Genomic DNA, 17162 nt, shown 5'->3' with positions numbered 1-17162 from the left:
ATCTTTCTCTTCCCTTCTCTGCCTTCCACTCGTCTCTATTTCTCTGTCCCATCTTACAGCAATCACAACAATAAGGACAACGACAACAACAAGGGCAACAAAATGGGGAAAACGGCCTCCAGGAGCAGTGAATTCGTTGTGCAGGAACCTAGCCCCAGCAATAACCCTGGAGGCAAAGAAAAAAAAAAGGAAAAATAAAATGAATATTTGAAAACAAATAAATAAAATAACATAACATTTAGGGGGTTCTGCTTATGAGATAAGTTCAGAAGGACTCTAGAAAACAAACTGAGAGTGGCAGATGAAAAAGAAACATCAGAGTCTTCTTTTTTGATGGTTACTTTGGTCTGAGACCACCTATGAGCTCTTATGTTCTTTTGTTAGAAGCTCTGAATTGGTACAGAAACCATAAAACAAAAGGAAATGGACAAAAATTGCCCTTTTGTTTTCAGTATGTTCACTGTTCATGGTTATTGCTTTACCTTGAAACCAACAATCAAACAAAAATAGTCATTACAGTAGATTGACTTTTTTTTCCCTCTAGGGTTATTGCTGGGGCTCGATGCCTGCACTACAAATCCACTGCTCCTGGAGGCCATTTTTTTTCCATTTTTGTTGCCCTTGTTGTTGTTATTATTGCTATTGTTGTTATTGCTATTATTGGATAAGGCAGAGAGAAATGGAGAGAGGAGGGGAAGACAGAGAGGGGGAGAGAAAGACAGACTCCTGCAGACCTGCTTCACCACCTGTGAAGCAACCTCTATAGGTGGGGAGCTGGGAGCTCAAACCAGGATCCTTACTCGGGTCCTTGCGCTTCACACCATGAGTGCTTAATTTGCTGCACTACCGCCCAGCCCCCTAGACTGACCTTCTTTACACTCTAGGACAGTGATCTGCACATGGTGTTGACAAACTGACAAGTGTACTGAGAAGCTGCTGAGCAGCACAGTCTGCAGGAGGAGGGGAGAGGGGTAGCATCAAATCCAAAGCCACACTCTCTCCTTGGTTTGGGTGCCAGTAATTACTGCCAAAGGAGATCAAGCACCATGCCTAATTATTGCAATACTTGGTACCTAGCTCCCCATGAAAAACATGAAAAAAAAGAAAAAAAGTTCAGCAAGAAGCAGAATCTTACTGGAGCAATAGCAGGTGATGAAGGCAGAAGACAAAGTGGTTGTACAGGTGCACTGCAAAGTGGCTCTGCCTTAGGCTGGAGAGACAGCATAATGGTGATGCAAAAGACTCTCATGCCTGAGGCTCTGAGCTCTCAGGTTCAATCCCCAGCACCAGCATAAGCCAGAGCTGAGCAGTGCTCTGGTGTCTCTGTGCCTCATTATCTCTCATTAAATACATACATACATAAATAAAGTATTTTTATAAAAGGAAGTGGTACTGCCTCAAAGCCTAGTCTACTACTCACTGTGAAACACAGCATAAACTGGTTAAGGTAGCCAGTCTCAGTCTCCTGGGTTATTGAACAAAGAAGGTACTAATCACAAGACTACAGGCACATTTAGGATTAAATGAGATGATGTATGGGAGAAGTTAGCCCATAGCAAGTGCTCAAGAAAGATGAGAAAAAGGAGCTCTGATACACAGTTAGTGGAAATGCAAACTGGTGAGGCCTTTATGGAAAACAGTATGGAAAGTCTTTAAACAAATAGAAATCTAAGTACCTTATAATCCAACAACACCACTACTAGGTATATATCCCAAAACACGAAAATTCTAATTCAAGAGGACATATGCATCCATATGTTCACAGCTGCATGTTTCATAAGAATGACTATTCTTTATCTGTAATGAGCATCACTATTCTCCTTACTACATAAACCAGTTACATATATGTGAGAAAAGCAGGTAACTATAGCATTAGCATTTTTGTTACCCATAGTAATGGTGAAAGTAAACCATGAGTCTAAATGTAGCTGTGGTCTTTAAGCATAGACCCTCAAAATCTTCCTCTGCACATCAGGGATTGTTCTCATGGAGACAACAATTCTGACTGCCGAGAAATCCCTGTTAAACTGAAAGTTTCTAGGTAAGGTCTTGCTGTTATTGCTAAAGCTAGATAAGACACTGTTTAGTGAAAGTCACATGAAGGAGAAAAATACAAGTTCTCTCTTTCTCTTTGGCCTCAATTTAAGCACAGGTTGTATCCTTTTTTATGAAAAGAAAAAGTTCAGAGAAAAACTGTCTTGAAATATTTAATTATCATTCAGTACAGTGTAGACTCTTAAATAAAACAGAAACTGGGGTAACAAGGAAGAGACAATCATTGCAAGTTCTGGAGAAAGATTGGATATGCAATTCATAGTTCAAGCAAGAGGAGATAGGGTGACAAGATGAGAAATAAGAAAGTGTATTGTCAGAATAAAGGAGATAAGGAAAATAAAGAAGTGTTGGAAAAAAAGACACAAGAAAATTGAAAAAATAAAGAGAGAAGAATAGGTCCAGATTGAGTAGAGTGGGAGGTGGGAAAGAAAAGATAAGAACTGAAAAAAATGGGTCACAGTCAGAAGAAAGATCCCTTGATAAATACAATCCAGTTCATTAGAATGGAATTACAGCTGACATTAACATAGATTAGAGCCATTCACCCACACATTTCTTTATCTCTCTCTCTGTCTCTGTCTCTCTTTTGCCTCCAGGATTATTGCTGGGGTTCAGTGCACTATAAATCCACTGCTCCTGGAGGCTATTTTTTCCCTTTTGTTGCCCTTGTTGTTTATCGTTGTTGTTATTACTGTCATCGGTATTATTGGATAGGATAGAGAGAAATCGAGAGAGGGGAAGACAGAGATGGGGAGAGAAAGACACCTGCAGACCTGACCTGCTTCACCCCTTATGAAGCGGCCCAGGTGTTTATCCTTGTTGTTATTATTATTGTTGTTATTGCTGTCAATGTTGTTGGATAGGACAGAGAGAAATCGAGAGAGGAGGGGAAGACAGAGAGAGGGAAAGAGAGACATGCACTTGCAGACCTGCTTCACCACTTGTGAAGAGACACCCCCCTGTAGGTGGGGAGCCGGGGGCTCGATCTGGGTCCTTATGCCAGTCCCTTCACATTTCTTGATAAACAACTAAGCATGTGCTAGTTAGCTACTGCACTGAACTCTTTCTTCCATTTTGAAGTAAGAGTTCCATTTTTAGATGATCAAATGAAAAGATAAATAAGAAAGTGTCTTGAAAATTAAAAGGCTCAGTGGTAAAATACAAAACTTCCATGTGTGAAGTCTTGAGTTCAAGTCTTGGCACTTCATATAGTAGAGTGACACTGGAATGATACTTGGAGCTCTCTCTCTCTCTTCCTAAAATAAATGAATAAATGCATCTTTAAAAATAAAGCTATAAAATCCCACAAATACACCATTATTACTGTTAGTAAGAACATGAAAAATAGATCTTATCCCAACTAAAGTCTTGGGAACCATACTTAGCTTGACAGAAAACAAACAGTAACTCTCCTTCCTCCTAGTTATCATTCTGGTCCACAATGGGGAAAGGGCCAATCAAAGCACATTACACAACTTTATTTTGGATGGAGCCTATGTTAAGTGAGATAATCCAGAAAGAGAAGGATGGATATGTGATGATCTTACTCATGACGGAAGTTGAGAAATAAGAACAGAAAGTGGAAACACAAAACTTGGACTGGGTTTGGTGGATTGCACCAAAGTAAAGGACTCCAGATTGTGGGGAGTGGGTGGTGAAGGTGGAGAGGACAGCTTTCAGGTCCTGGTGCATAATGGTAGAGGAAGACTCAGCCTGAGGGTGAGTGTTTTGCAGAAAACTGAGAAATTTTATACATGTACCAACGACTGTATCTACGGTAAACCATTAATCCCAATTTAAAAAATCTAAATGACAATGTTGTGAACTTTCCCAAAACCCACAGAAATATGTAAATCAAGGCGATCTTTCTGAGAAATAAACACATTGCCAATATCACAACTATAAAAATACATCTATGTATACTTTGAAAAGATTAAAGTAAATGTGAACTGGCCTAACTTGTTAAAATTTAGTGTGCTTTAATGTTTCTTTAAAATATATTAATAAGGTTAGTAAACATTAGGGACACGCACATACACACACCAATCTCAACCTGCCTTCTTTAACTCTGAAAAGAGAACAAGTTCCTGCAGCTTTTTCCAGCGCTGCCTCTGCAAGCCACCTTATCAGATCAGTTCCTGCCAATCCATCTTTCAATCTAACATTCAAAAAAAACCTGTTTCTATTCCTATGTTGGTAAAATATCTCCAAAGAAGACATACAGATGGGCCACAGAAATATGAAAAAAAAATTAAAGCTTTCTATCAATTGATTTTAGGGAAATGCAAATATATCCACAGTAAGAAATCACTTCAGTTGGCTGTGGAAATGACTCAGCTGATGTAGCTTTGGACTTGCCTGCCTGAGCTTCCTGGCTCCACCCCCAGCATGTTCCTGAGTGGTGATCTGGCTTATCTTTCTCCTCTGTGTCTCCTGTGAAATTCTTTCATATGTGATAAATAAACATTTTAAAATTTAAAAAGACAGCACTGGGCCAGAAAAATAGCTCAGATGGACAGTGTGCTGCTTTGTCACGTGAGTAACCCAGGTCTGCGCCAAGCCCCTAAAGAAATCTTCAGCTCTCTCCCTCCCTCTTTCTATCTAAAATGAAATAAATAGCATCTCATTGGTAAGGATGACATGTGAAAAAAAATGGAAACAAGTGCTTGTGAGGATTTGAAGAAAAAGGAACTTTGATACACTGCTGAGGATTCCATAAAAGAAAAAAATAATGGAGATAGCATATGACCCTGTCACAACACTGCTAGGCATTTATCCTAAGGTTATGAAAATGCTAAATCAAAAGGATATGTGCATGGAATAGGATCGATTTCACATTGCACTCCTGATAAAATAGAAAAAAAAAATCACCTGAAAACTCAACAAAATACATCCAATTTCTTCAGAAACTCACTAAGCCACTGCCACCAATATGCAGATGTTACTATGATTCCACCCTGCACTCCCTGGGCTTAGTGAAGATGACTTCACCAAGTGTCCCAAGTCTCACATTTCCAGGGCTCTACTCCACTAGGAAAGGGAAAAAAAAAAAAACCAAAACACAGGCTGGGAGTATGGATCAACATGTCAATGCACATGTCCAACAGAGAAGCAATTACAGAAGCCAGACTTCCCAACTTCTGCACCCTATAAAGAATTTAAGTCCACATTCCCAGAAGGGCAAATGTTAGGGGAAGATGACCAAGGGCTCTGAACTTCAATTCCATCAGAAGCTGGAAATAGAAAGGGGGGGGGGGCAATCACTCAGAAGTAGTAGTGTCTTAGGAAGGATGAGGAGGGAGGACCATAGAAAAATGGGCAAATGTATGCAAATTTACATAGAGAAATAATAGTCAGCTCATATCTGTGAACTTGGGAAAACTATTACAGTTTCCAATGGAAAGAGTGGGGACACAGAACTCATGGGAGGTGGCGGGAACAGTGTGGAATTATAACCCTGTTATCTTATAATTTTGTAAATAAATATTAAATCACTGAAAAAAAATTTTAGAAAAAGATGTGTGCATCCCTATGCTCAAAGCAGCATTATTCACACTAGACAAAATAATATCAATCTAAATATCCACCAGTGATGACTGGATAAAGCAGCTGTGGGATAGATATTCAACTATATACTGCCATTTAAAAGATGAGAGTGGGGGTAGATAGCATAATGGTTATGCAAAGAGACTCTCATGCCTGAGGCTCCAAAGTTCCAGGTTCAATCCCCCACACCACCATAAACCAGAATTGAGCAGTGCTCTGGTTAAAAAAAAAAAAAAAAAAAAGATGAGATACATTCCCAGCTTTGACCATGGACTGTGAACAGAGACTTGGAGGTTACACAGGCTCCTACACTAAATGTGAATATTTATGGGCCCTACGTCAGACTGATATGGTGAACAGTTAACTGTATTTATATATGTTCTTCAAGTTTGGCAGCTACTCTACCCTAATCCAGACTCATTTATTCCTTCCTTCCTTCTTTCCTTCCTTCCTTCCTCCCTTCCTTCTTTCCTTCCTCCCTTCCTTTTTTGTGTTCAGGGCTATTGCTGGGTCTCAGTGCCTGCATTACTAGTCCACTGCTCCTGTGGCCTGCATTTATTTATTTATTTATTTATTTATTGGATAGGACAGAGAGAAACTGAGAGAGGTGGGGAAGATAAGGAAAGAAAAAGACAGACACCTGCAGACCTGTTTCACCACTTGTGAAAAGACCCCCCCCCCCCGCAGGTGGGGAGCCAGGAGTTTGAACCGGGATCCTCGCGTGGGTCCTTGTATTTTGTACTATGTGTGCTTAACCTGGTGTGTCACTGCCTGACCCCCCTAATCCAGGTTTCTAGCCCTACTCTGAACTCTGAATACATCTTCCCAGACAATATTTTTAGCCCACCTCCATGTTACCTATCAAGATCAGATAAAAAATAACTAAAATCATGGGCCCCAAGGAACATACCTGAAATATACTTACAAGCTTCTTACCACCTAAGATCCCTATTCTTATCTGCTCCATTCCTACTTTCTGGTTCCTATTTATTAAACATTTTATCCTGCCTCATACCTTCCTGCTTTTCAGAAACCAGGTTTCAGATGCTACTATGATTCCATCCTGAACTCCATGGACGAATGACCTTACCAGTGTGCCCCAGAACCTCACCTCTCCAGAGCCCTAGCCCACTAGGGGAAGATAACAAACAGGCTAGGGTTATGGATTGACCTGCCAATGCCTATGTCCAACAGAGAAGCAATTACAGAAGAAGAACTTCTACCTTCTGTACCCCCAAAATAACTTTGGTCCATACTCCCAGAGGGGGAGAAATGTTAGGGGAAGATGACTAAAGGACTCTTTTCCAGAGAGAGAAGACATTAAAGACATTAAAAAAGACATTCAGAAGTAGTAATAACTATAGCTATGATAAAATGGAAGAGAAGGCAGGACCATAGAAAAAAATGGGAAAAAATAGATAGATAGATAGATAGATAGATAGATAGATAGGCAGACAGACAAACAGTTATACAAATTATAGTCAGTCTACATCTGTGACCTTGGGAGAACTACTACAGTTTCCAATAAAGGGAATGGGGACAGAGAACTCTAGTCCTGGGAATGGTGTGAGATTATACCCCTGTTATATTGTAATTAAAAAATCCCTAATACAAATAAAATTAAAAAAAGAGAAAAATATGCTGGTGATCAAGGGAATGGGAAAGATGGGTGAGAAGGAAAAGGGAGTAGCCTTTCTGGCAGATGGCACTGGAACTTTGATAATGAATGAGTAAGTAGTATACACAGGTACACAAATGTGTTCATAGTTATAAAAGTGTTCATAAAAAATCTTTCACAAAAATACTACAAACCAAGGTTAAATCAAGTTTAAAATAAAAACAGCTCTTGAGTCCCAGAGTACACAGAATGTTTAAATATGTGGATTATGCAGTCATACTCCCTTCAGTTCAAATCTTGGCTATATATTTTGAGTTTCAGTCATTTTGAGCAGGCCTTCATGTCTTTTTGTGTTTGTTTCCTGGAAATCAAGTCTCAATCTACTTTGAGGGATCACTGCTATTATTAAATGGCAAAGTACATTCAAAGCAAGTAGCACAGTGCTTGTCACATATCGAATCCCCACAACAGTCACTTATTAGATAAACCCAGAGAACATGAACTAGTCAATGTCAAGTGCCAGGTAATTGGTAGAAACAAACTGCATGAAAGGAATTAAAATGTGACAGATGCCAGAAGAAAGCTGGTCACAGTTAAAAAAAGAATCTGAGCCAGGTTGTGAAAACAGGGTGAGGAGGACATTGACAACCAATGCTATGGCATGCTGCCAGTCTCTTTTCTTCTACCTTAGAGCAGGAGCATGGCGTGAGGCGGTGCCACCCAACAGCCCCACAGGCAGAACCTGCTGCGAACCAGAGGCAGCACTGGCTCTGCCTTGCACGCTGCCTCCAGATGCCGATAGCCCTAACACGGGCTTGCTCAGGGCTCTCCCAGCTCGGCATTTAAGCTCAACTTGAGCTAAGTTTTGTTTGTTTGACTATGTGCTGCAGTTAGATATTTTTAAGATATCTGGAACTGGGGCATTATACGGGTGTGACTTAATCACTCAGGGCCACTTTTTTATTCAGAAAGACAGAAAACACACACACAACTTCTGCACTAGAGGCTTTTCTGTTGTCAAAGCGTCTCTCCTGTGATCCAAATTGAACCTGGGTCAGGGACATAGCAATGCAAGCACTCTTCCTGGTAAACTTTCTCTCCAGTCCTTTTGTTGCTCTTTGAATTTGTACATTTCTAGTTGTTTTTTGGTTTGTTTTTTTTGTTGTTGTTGTTGTTTTTTTTTGCCTCCAGGGTTATCACTGGGATTCAATGCACACACTACAAACCCACTGCTCCTGGTGGCCATTTTTTCCACTTTACTGGTTAGGACAGAGAAATTGAGAGAGGAGGGGGAGGTCAAGAGAAGGAAAGAGAAAGAATCTGCAGACCTGCTTCACCCTTCATAAAGTCCTCCTTGCAGATGGGGAGCCAGGGACTTGAACCCGGATCCTTACATTTTGTACTATGTGTGCTTAACCGAGTGCAACACCGGCTGGCCTCCCATCTCTACATTTTTCTATCATTTCTTTGAGGGCCTTCTTTGAGAAGTAATAAGAATAAATAGGGTGAATCACAGAAGGAACTAAAAGGCTTTTTATGATGTCTAAAAAAAAAAGAATACTGTCAGGTCTATTAATCAGTGAACAAATGGCTTCACTTGGGTTCTGAGGGTAAATGAATTTCAGACCCAATGTGAGTGTATAATTCTCTTATCACTTACCAGTGCTCCTCAGCATACAAAAGGATAGCAGAGCTGCCCCGCCCGCCCCGCCCCCCCCACAGCTCCCCCTCCTCCAGCTGACCACAGAAATAAGAAGGGAGTGAGAGAGTGGGTCACTCTCTGAGGATGTGCCCTTGGTGCCATTTCTTCTCCCGGGAGTGACAACAAATTGTTCGCCCTATCCGTTCAGGATTCCCAAGGACAGTTGTACAAACCCCTGCTTAGCACTGTGAGAGGCGGTACTAAATGAAGGGGAGGGGTGGGCAGTCTAATGCTTGGGAAATGACATGAAGACTCCATTGTGCCAACATCACTCACATGCACATCTTTTCGGTGAAGGTTCTGAGAAAGCCTACGACAGAGAGAGCAGTTTAACTTTAGTTCAGAGGACTTCTCAAATTGATTTGGCCAGGAGTCTTCTTTTCACGCAACACCTATTAATCATTGCTCAGAAGCTAAGTACCCACAGAAGGCAATATGAAAATGTTCAAGATAATTATTTCCTCACTGACTTGCCTTCACTTGCTTAGACTCTGGTACAGACTTACGAAAATATGAACCAGCAGTTAAGCGAATGAATGTGCAAACAAGAAAGTAGCCACACTGTTTCCCAGGACTTGTGAAAAGTATAGTGGTTGTCAGAGTGGGGGCTTTGATACCCCAGTGAGCTGTACATACCCACATGCCCATGAAATCTTATGATTCTGTAAACCAATGTGAAATCATAAGTAGAATAAATAAATAACTGCATAAACAAAATAATCCATCAGAATTGGACCACTCTAATAAATTAGCTATTTAAAATGTTCCAACCTTCCTCACTTCTTTCCTCCCTCCCTCCTTCCCTCCCTCCCTTCCTTCCTTCCTTCCTTCCTTCCTTCCTTCCTTCCTTCCTGCTACCAAGGGTATCACTGGGGCTGGTTGCCTGCACAACTCTACTGTGCCTGGAAGTCAATTTTTTCTTCATTATACTTTACAAAGGCTAAAAAACAGAGATAGAAAGGGAGAGAGGAAAATGAGATGAGAGAGACATCTGTAGGACTGCTACACCACTAATGAAACTTCCCCAGCAGGTAGGGACTAAGGGCTTAAACCCAGGTTCTCATATGTGGTAATGTGTATGCTCTACTGGGTAAGCTACCACCCAGACCCAATATTAACTCTTTTTCTCCATAAGAACCCAAAGGAGGGGCCCAAGCGGTAGTTTACCCACTATGGTGCATGCCCTGCAATCCACATAGTTTAGGTTTGAGTCCCAGCAATACACAGGCATCCAATGGCACTGGTAGAAACTCCAGTGTTGTGGTGTCTCTCCCACTCTCTGTGTATCTATTTGAAAGTTAAGTGTCTGAAAATACAGTTCCAGTGTGGCAAATGCTTTGCTATGTGCACAGTTCAGGTTTAAGTCCCAGGAGCCCATGAAAGTGCCAGGGTACTGAGGGAAGCTCTGAGGAAAGGTGCCTCTCCTTCTGTGTCTGTCTCTCTAACTGAATCAAAAAGTTAATCTTGATAATTCCAGTATCAAGCTGAAAAACTCAGTCTGGGACAGTATTGGCACCTCAGTTGTCCAGTTTCATGGAGAAGGACACGGCAAATCAATAGTAGTACTCCAAGTGTGACTGCTTGTGCTGTGATCCTCAGTGATCATTACTTCTTGCATGCAATCTCAGCTGAAGACTAGACATCGGGGTCTAAGTTTTCCCTAGAAAGACTGAACTGGCAGCAACCGGGTTGTATTCAAAACTTGCTAAACTCAGGGTAAAATCCAGTTGTAGAGACAGCTTACTTTATAAGAACAACAAAAAGGGAAGACACAGGAAGTCTAAGATTATGACCAATGAGATACCATAGCTGTAGAGTATGAGTCTACTACGAGTACCACCAACTAAAGACAGGACTGACTTGGGAAGTAGGCCAATAGGAGGCATCTACACCCTCCCTGAAACAAGAATTTGGGCATGGTGGGACTAATTGGCAGGGTGCTTTGCAAACTTGAATTCAGTATCTGATTCTTTAGAATATGAAACAGCAGCTGTCAGGAGAAGCAAACATTTCCTAGTATTGTTATAGCACATTAGTGAATATTTAGTGAGAATCCACTGAGCATAAGATGCTGAATTGCTGTTTGAAGGGACCCAGAGGTATTCTGGGCTATTTAAGTCAGTGAACTTAATGACCCAAGTGCAATTAACAAACAGATAATACCACCAATGGACAGTAAAGGTAGTAGTGATTAGGAGAAAGGAGAAATAAAAAAATATGACCTGTGTTATGGAGGAAGGATAACCTAATGGTCTCCTGGAAGCATAACTAGGACTCAGCTAGACAGAGGCAGATCAGGTGTACCTTCAGGTGTGGGTCTACCAGGAGACAAGCCCAGGAGGCAAACACTGGTGTTCACAGCCAGTCAGTGGTCTGATATAGTTGGAGAATGTGGTTTATACTAAGACATATCACATAGATGATTAGACAAGTTGGGACCAAGATGAAGAGAATCTTATTTTGGGCCAAAATGAAGAAATATATTTTTTGGACTGAACATTGTGAGTAGGAGAGCAATGAAAGCATTGGAATAGGACTGTGATTTAAATAAGACTTATAAGCAAGAAGTTAGCACATGGTGTGGCAGGTGGACTGGAGCAAGCACAGATTGTAGGCAGAGAGAGGAGGCAGCATGTAGACCTTCATGGTGACTTTATTATTTCCATCTATTTTGCATGCAGATCTTAAAAATTTTCCACTGGAGAAGACTTTATAAATAAATGTTTATATAAGGAGATTGGAAAAAATTAATTTTTAAAAATATTTTTATTATTTATTCCCTTTTGTTGCCCTTGTTGTTTTATTGTTGTAGTTATGATTGATGTTGTTGTTGGATAGGACAGAGAGAAATTGAGAGAGATGGGGAGGACAGAGTGGGAGAGAGAAAGGTAGACACCTGCAGACCTGCTTCACTGCTTGTGAAGTGACTCTCCTGCAGGCGGGGAGCCGGGGGCTCGAACCGGGATCCTTATGCCAGTCCTTGCACTTTGCGCCACCTGCGCTTAACCCGCTGTGCTACCGCCCGACTCCCGGAAAAATTTAATATTTAATGAGTTCAGTTCTCTGTAATGTCCAGAGTCCCCTTTGATAGTAAATTTGGTGATCAGGAAATGCATTAATTTTTTTAAGTCTAATAGAGGACCATTAGAATAAAGAATCAATGGGACTAGACTAGATGACTCTATGTTGAACACAGTCTTACAGTAGTTATGAGATGAGCTTGTGGGTGAGGATCCTGACCAAGAATGGTGTGTGTGTGTGTGTGTGTGTGTGTGTGTGTGTGTGTGTGTGTGTGTGTGTGTGTGTGTGAATGAAGACTTTTAGGAACATGTCTTAACTGATATGACTTAAAAAGATGAGTAATGGGCTGTAGAGACAGCATAATGGTTATACAAAAGATTCAAGGGATTTATGCCTAAGGCTCTGAGGTTCCAGGTTCAATCCCCCACATTACCATAAACCACACCAAGCAGTGCTCCAAAGAACAACATCTCTTCAAGCACCAACAAAAAGAATGTCAGCCCTGGGTATGGGCTGGTGAGACCTGAAACACCATTGAATTCTTGAATTCTTCTGTGTGCAAGGCTAGCTTGAATACTTCTGTTTGTTCTGTTAAATGAGAATGTTTTTTGTCATGACTCCTGTGGGGCCTGTTGAAGGTTTTAAAGCCGAGGAGTATGATGGTCATAGTTGTGTGAAGAGAAAGACCTGTGGAAGACAGCTTGCAAGGAATGACTCAGGGCAGGAAAGAGGTACTTAAGAGGTAGTTGAAGGAATACAGTTGGGAGGTCAGAGTCCTTAATGAGAAAGTTGCTGAGTCTGTGAAGGGAGAGGGCATTGTTTCAGTCAGCACTGAGTCACAGTTATCTATTTGGTTAACCATGTGAGATTGCCAATCTGTGAGCAGAAGCTGTCAAAGAGTGGCAATTCCACATGCTTCACCCTAGCTGGAGCAGAAGAAGTTGCTGATCTTTCAGCCCTGAGGGATAAGGAGAGGGAGCTTCCACAGCAATTCTTAGGTTTCTGGTTAAATACACCTGAAGACCTGGAGCACCGTCTTCCTGACTCTGAGTCTGAGAAGCAGTGAGGATGATGGTCCATTTAAATTCAAAAAAGTAAAATTTGAAGGGCCCAGGAGAAGGTGGAGATTATCTGTGGACACAGGGTCCTGAGGCTAGCCACAAGTAGACCACCTGCTATCTTTACCCTGAACCTGATATCCTGGGATTTTTTTTATGGTGGTGTATTTAGTTTTAATTGAAATGTTGCCTAAAGTTGGGTCATAATTAACCCCTCTGGAACATCTCATGATTCTTCTCTAAGCAGGGTAAAGTACTAGGGGGGTGCCCAGCAGAAACTAGCCCATGACAATGACTTCTGTCTTCAATGTACCTGATTTTGGGGTCTGGGCAGGTGGTGGTGCACCCTGTTGAGCACACATATTATCATTCAGAAGGACCTGGGTATGAGCCCTTATTCCCCAACTGCAGGGGGAACTGCTTCAGGAGCAGTAAAACAGGCATATCGGTGTCTTTTACTCTCCTACCCTATCTTCTGCTCCCCTCTCAACTTCTCTCTGTCCTATGGAATAAAATAGAAAGGGGGGGAGAAGGAAAAAATGGCTACCAGGAGTGGTGGATTTGTAGTGCTGGCACAGAGCCCCAGAGATAAGTCTGGTGGTAATTAAAGAAGAAGGAGTATGAGTAGGAGAAGAAGAGGAAGGAGAAAGAGGAGGAGGAGAGGGAGAAGGAGAAGGAGAAGGAGGAGGAGGAGGAGGAGGAGGAGGAGGAGGAGGAGGAGGAGAAGGAGAAGGAGAAGGAGAAGGAGAAGGAGAAGGAGAAGGAGAAGGAGAAGGAGAAGGAGAAGAAGAAGAAGAAACCCTATTCCTGTGATCATGCCTAAAATGTGTGGGGTAGCAGAGTTTACGCATAAGATTGACTGAGTCTTTATATGAGTTATACTTGAGATCATCATCAGAGACCTCTTTGCAACAGTACTGTTTAAGAAAAAAAATTGCCTGTAATCCACCAGACAAACAAGAATAAACACATCCTGGGAACAGCTCCAGTTACTCCAGTGTGTGTTATCACTTATGGATATAGTGTGTGTGTGTGTGTATTGTGTGTGTGTGTGTGTGTGTGTGTGTGTGTGTGTGTGTGTGTGTGTGTGTGTGTGATCAAAGCAAGCATGCACTGTTCAAGATTCAGACCAGGGCTGAAGGTCTTCAACAAAGATAAATGAACTGGGGCGAGGAATGAGAAATGGCTTAGCTAGGTGCTATGGAGAATGCAATTGCTTCTTCAGATTTTTTAAAATAACATTTTGTGCACATCTCAACATTATCCAAAAATTCCCAAGCCTGAGGTGCTATCTCCATTTTCCTTTCTAAAGTATAACCTTTCTCCTGCTCAGAGAAGGACGATAAAGCTGAGAATAGCCATATACAGACGCATTTAAAATGCCCTGGGCTTTGTGAAATGCTTGATACAATGGCTATAATTAAAAAGTATATATTTTCTTTATTTTGATGAGAGAGAGGGAGAGAGAGAGAGAGATGAGAGCACCGCTCAGCTTTGACTTATGATGCTATGGGTGAATGAACATGGGACCTCTAGAAGCATGTTGGCCATTGGGGTAAAGATGACTGACCCATGTGGAAATCAAAGCCCATTGTTATTCACTTCTTTTTAAAAAAAATATTTACTTATTCCCTTTTGTTGCTCTTGTTTTTTATTGTTGTAGTTATTATTGTTGTTATTTATGTTGTCATTGTTGGATAGGACAGAGAGAAATGGAGAGAGGAGAGGAAAACAGAGCGGGAGAGAGAAAGATAGACACCTGCAGACCTGCTTCACCACTTGTGAAGTGACTTCCCTGCAGGTGAGGAGCCGGGGCTCGAGCCAGGATCCTTATGCTGGTCCTTGGGCTTTGTGCCACCTGCGTTTAACCCACTGTGCTACTGCCCGACTCCCTTTTATTCACTTCTTCTTAAAAAATATTTAATTAATTCATTAATTTATTTATTTACTAGCTAGAGACAGAAAGAAGTTGAGAGGGGATGGGGAAGATAGAGAGGGAGAGTGACAGAAAGACACCTGTAGCACTGCTTCATCACTCATGAAGCTTTCCCCCCGCAGGCAGGGACCAGGGGCTTGAACCTTCATCCTTGTGCACTGTAACATGAGGGCTTAACCAGTGTGCCACCACCTGACCCCACCTTTTATTCACTTCTAAGGCCCTGCTTTCACTTCCATTTTAAGCTACACTGACAACTATCACATCTTATACTGTCCTTCTTTTTCCTCTTCTCTCAGATAAGGGAAACAGTACCTGACTCCTTTGGGTTTTCTCTAAATTCTCTTCCCTCTCAGTGATGGGACAAAAACAAAGGTTCCTGGTAACAAAAGTTCCAAATCCCAGTGTAACTAGGGTTCAGAGACCTCTGGTCATCTTCCCTTAACATTTCCCCTTTAGAGCATATGAGCCAAAATTCTTTTTGGGGTACAGAAGGAAGGTGTTATGGCTTCTATAGTTGCTTCTCTGCTGGACATGGATGTTAGGAAACCACCTCCTAACCCAGGACAAACCCTACAGTCAGGTCAACCCCACCACCAATGTACATCCCACCAGCTCCTTAGCCCTCTTCCCTTGCCCACTTACCCCTAGGTGTCCAGGAAGCCTTCCAGCCAAGCCCTTCAGGGCTGTGATAACAGATACTACAGGTGAATTGCCTCAAATTTCTCATACAATTTTCCAGGAAACACTTAATATAAGTGGCCTATAATCTAGTCTGTAAGCTCTTTGAAGGTCATTGTTTTATGTATCTTTTGTGTGTGTGTGTATGTGTGTGTGTGTATGTGTGGTGTATGTGGTAAGGGTGTGTGTGTGTGTGTGTGTGTGTGTGTGTGTGTGTGTGTGTGTGTGTCTTATGACTAGTGGTAGACTATTAGTAAACTATTGGCAGACACTCAATGGCAGTGGCTGTATGAATGGATAGATAACTGCAAGCACCACCAATGGCTCCTCCATCATTATCCAAATCCCAGGATGTTTTCCTGATTCAGTTCATTTTGACATCTGTGTCCCAAAACAAGAAGGGAAAAAAAATCCCAATCCCTGAGGCAAGTGATTTACTTTCAGGTTAATCTCCTTAAATATTTGTGCCTGGAGCTAATGGCAAAAATTCTCCACAGTAACAGGCAGGATATAATGAGATAGAGAGTGTTCAGAGTGACTTCTGAAAATATGTTCTGCTCTTGTAAGCTGAAATGTGTCACATGCATGTAAGGTGCTCCCGTAGCTTCATTTCTCATAAAATGAGCTTCTGAGGTTCTGAGGTTTTTTTTTTTTAACTGCATGAGTGTTGTTGGGAGATTTCAATGCAATTCTATTACATTTACTAAATGTCTGATAGAAAGCAGTGAAGCAAGTTCCCAAACATGAGACAATGTCTCCCCCAAAAGAACTTAATTCTCCTACACTGCTGGTGGGAATGCAAACTGGTACAGCCCCTTTGGAAGAGTGTATGGACAGTCCTTAAATAAATAAAAATGGAATTTCCTTATGACCCAGAAATACCACTGTTCTGTTAGGAATTTATTCAGTGGACACTCAAATACTAATTAGAAGGGACATATGCACCCGTATGTTCATAGCTGCATTATTCACAATAGCCAAAGAGTAGTAGCAGCCTACCTGCCCATTATTAGGTGACTGCCTAAAGAAGTTATAGGATATATATTCCAAGGAACACTACTCTACAATAAAAAAAAAAAAAGATGGTCTTGTGTCCTTTGAGACAAAATGGATAGAACAGGTGGTCCGGGAGATGGTGCAGTGGATAAAGCAGTGGACTCTCAAGCATGAGGTCCTGAGTTCGATCCCTGGCAACACATGTACCAGGGTGATGCCTGGTTCTTTCTCTCTTCTCCTATGTTTCTCATTAATAAATAAATGAAATCTTTAAAAAAATGGATAGAACTGGAGGTGATTATGCTTAGTGAATTAAGTAAAAAGAAGAAAGAACTATCAGATGATTTCACTCATATGTGTAATCTAGAGATCTGACACATGAACTTTTAAGAAAAAAAAAAAACAGAAGCAAGTAAACTGTTTCTAACTGTGAGAACTATGTTGGTTATCTTTGGGAGGTAGGAGGGTGGGATACAGAACTTTGGTGGTGGGTGTGGTGTGGTGTGGAGCTATACACTGCAATCTTACAATCTTGTAACTTATTAATCA

At 41.4% G+C, this 17162-nt stretch overlaps 1 protein-coding gene across 4 annotated transcripts in view; it reads right to left on the bottom strand.

The window, feature by feature from the left end:
• Positions 1–17162, bottom strand: part of FRAS1 (Fraser extracellular matrix complex subunit 1) — a 532387-nt gene that overhangs the window by 210743 nt on the left and 304482 nt on the right. The window lies entirely within an intron of this gene.

The sequence above is a fragment of the Erinaceus europaeus genome, chromosome 3 (genome assembly GCF_950295315.1).
Source record: "Erinaceus europaeus chromosome 3, mEriEur2.1, whole genome shotgun sequence".
Lineage (NCBI taxonomy): Eukaryota > Metazoa > Chordata > Mammalia > Eulipotyphla > Erinaceidae > Erinaceus > Erinaceus europaeus.
The sequence above is the reverse complement of the archived record's forward strand: the minus strand, read 5'-3'. Positions and strand labels throughout refer to the sequence as shown.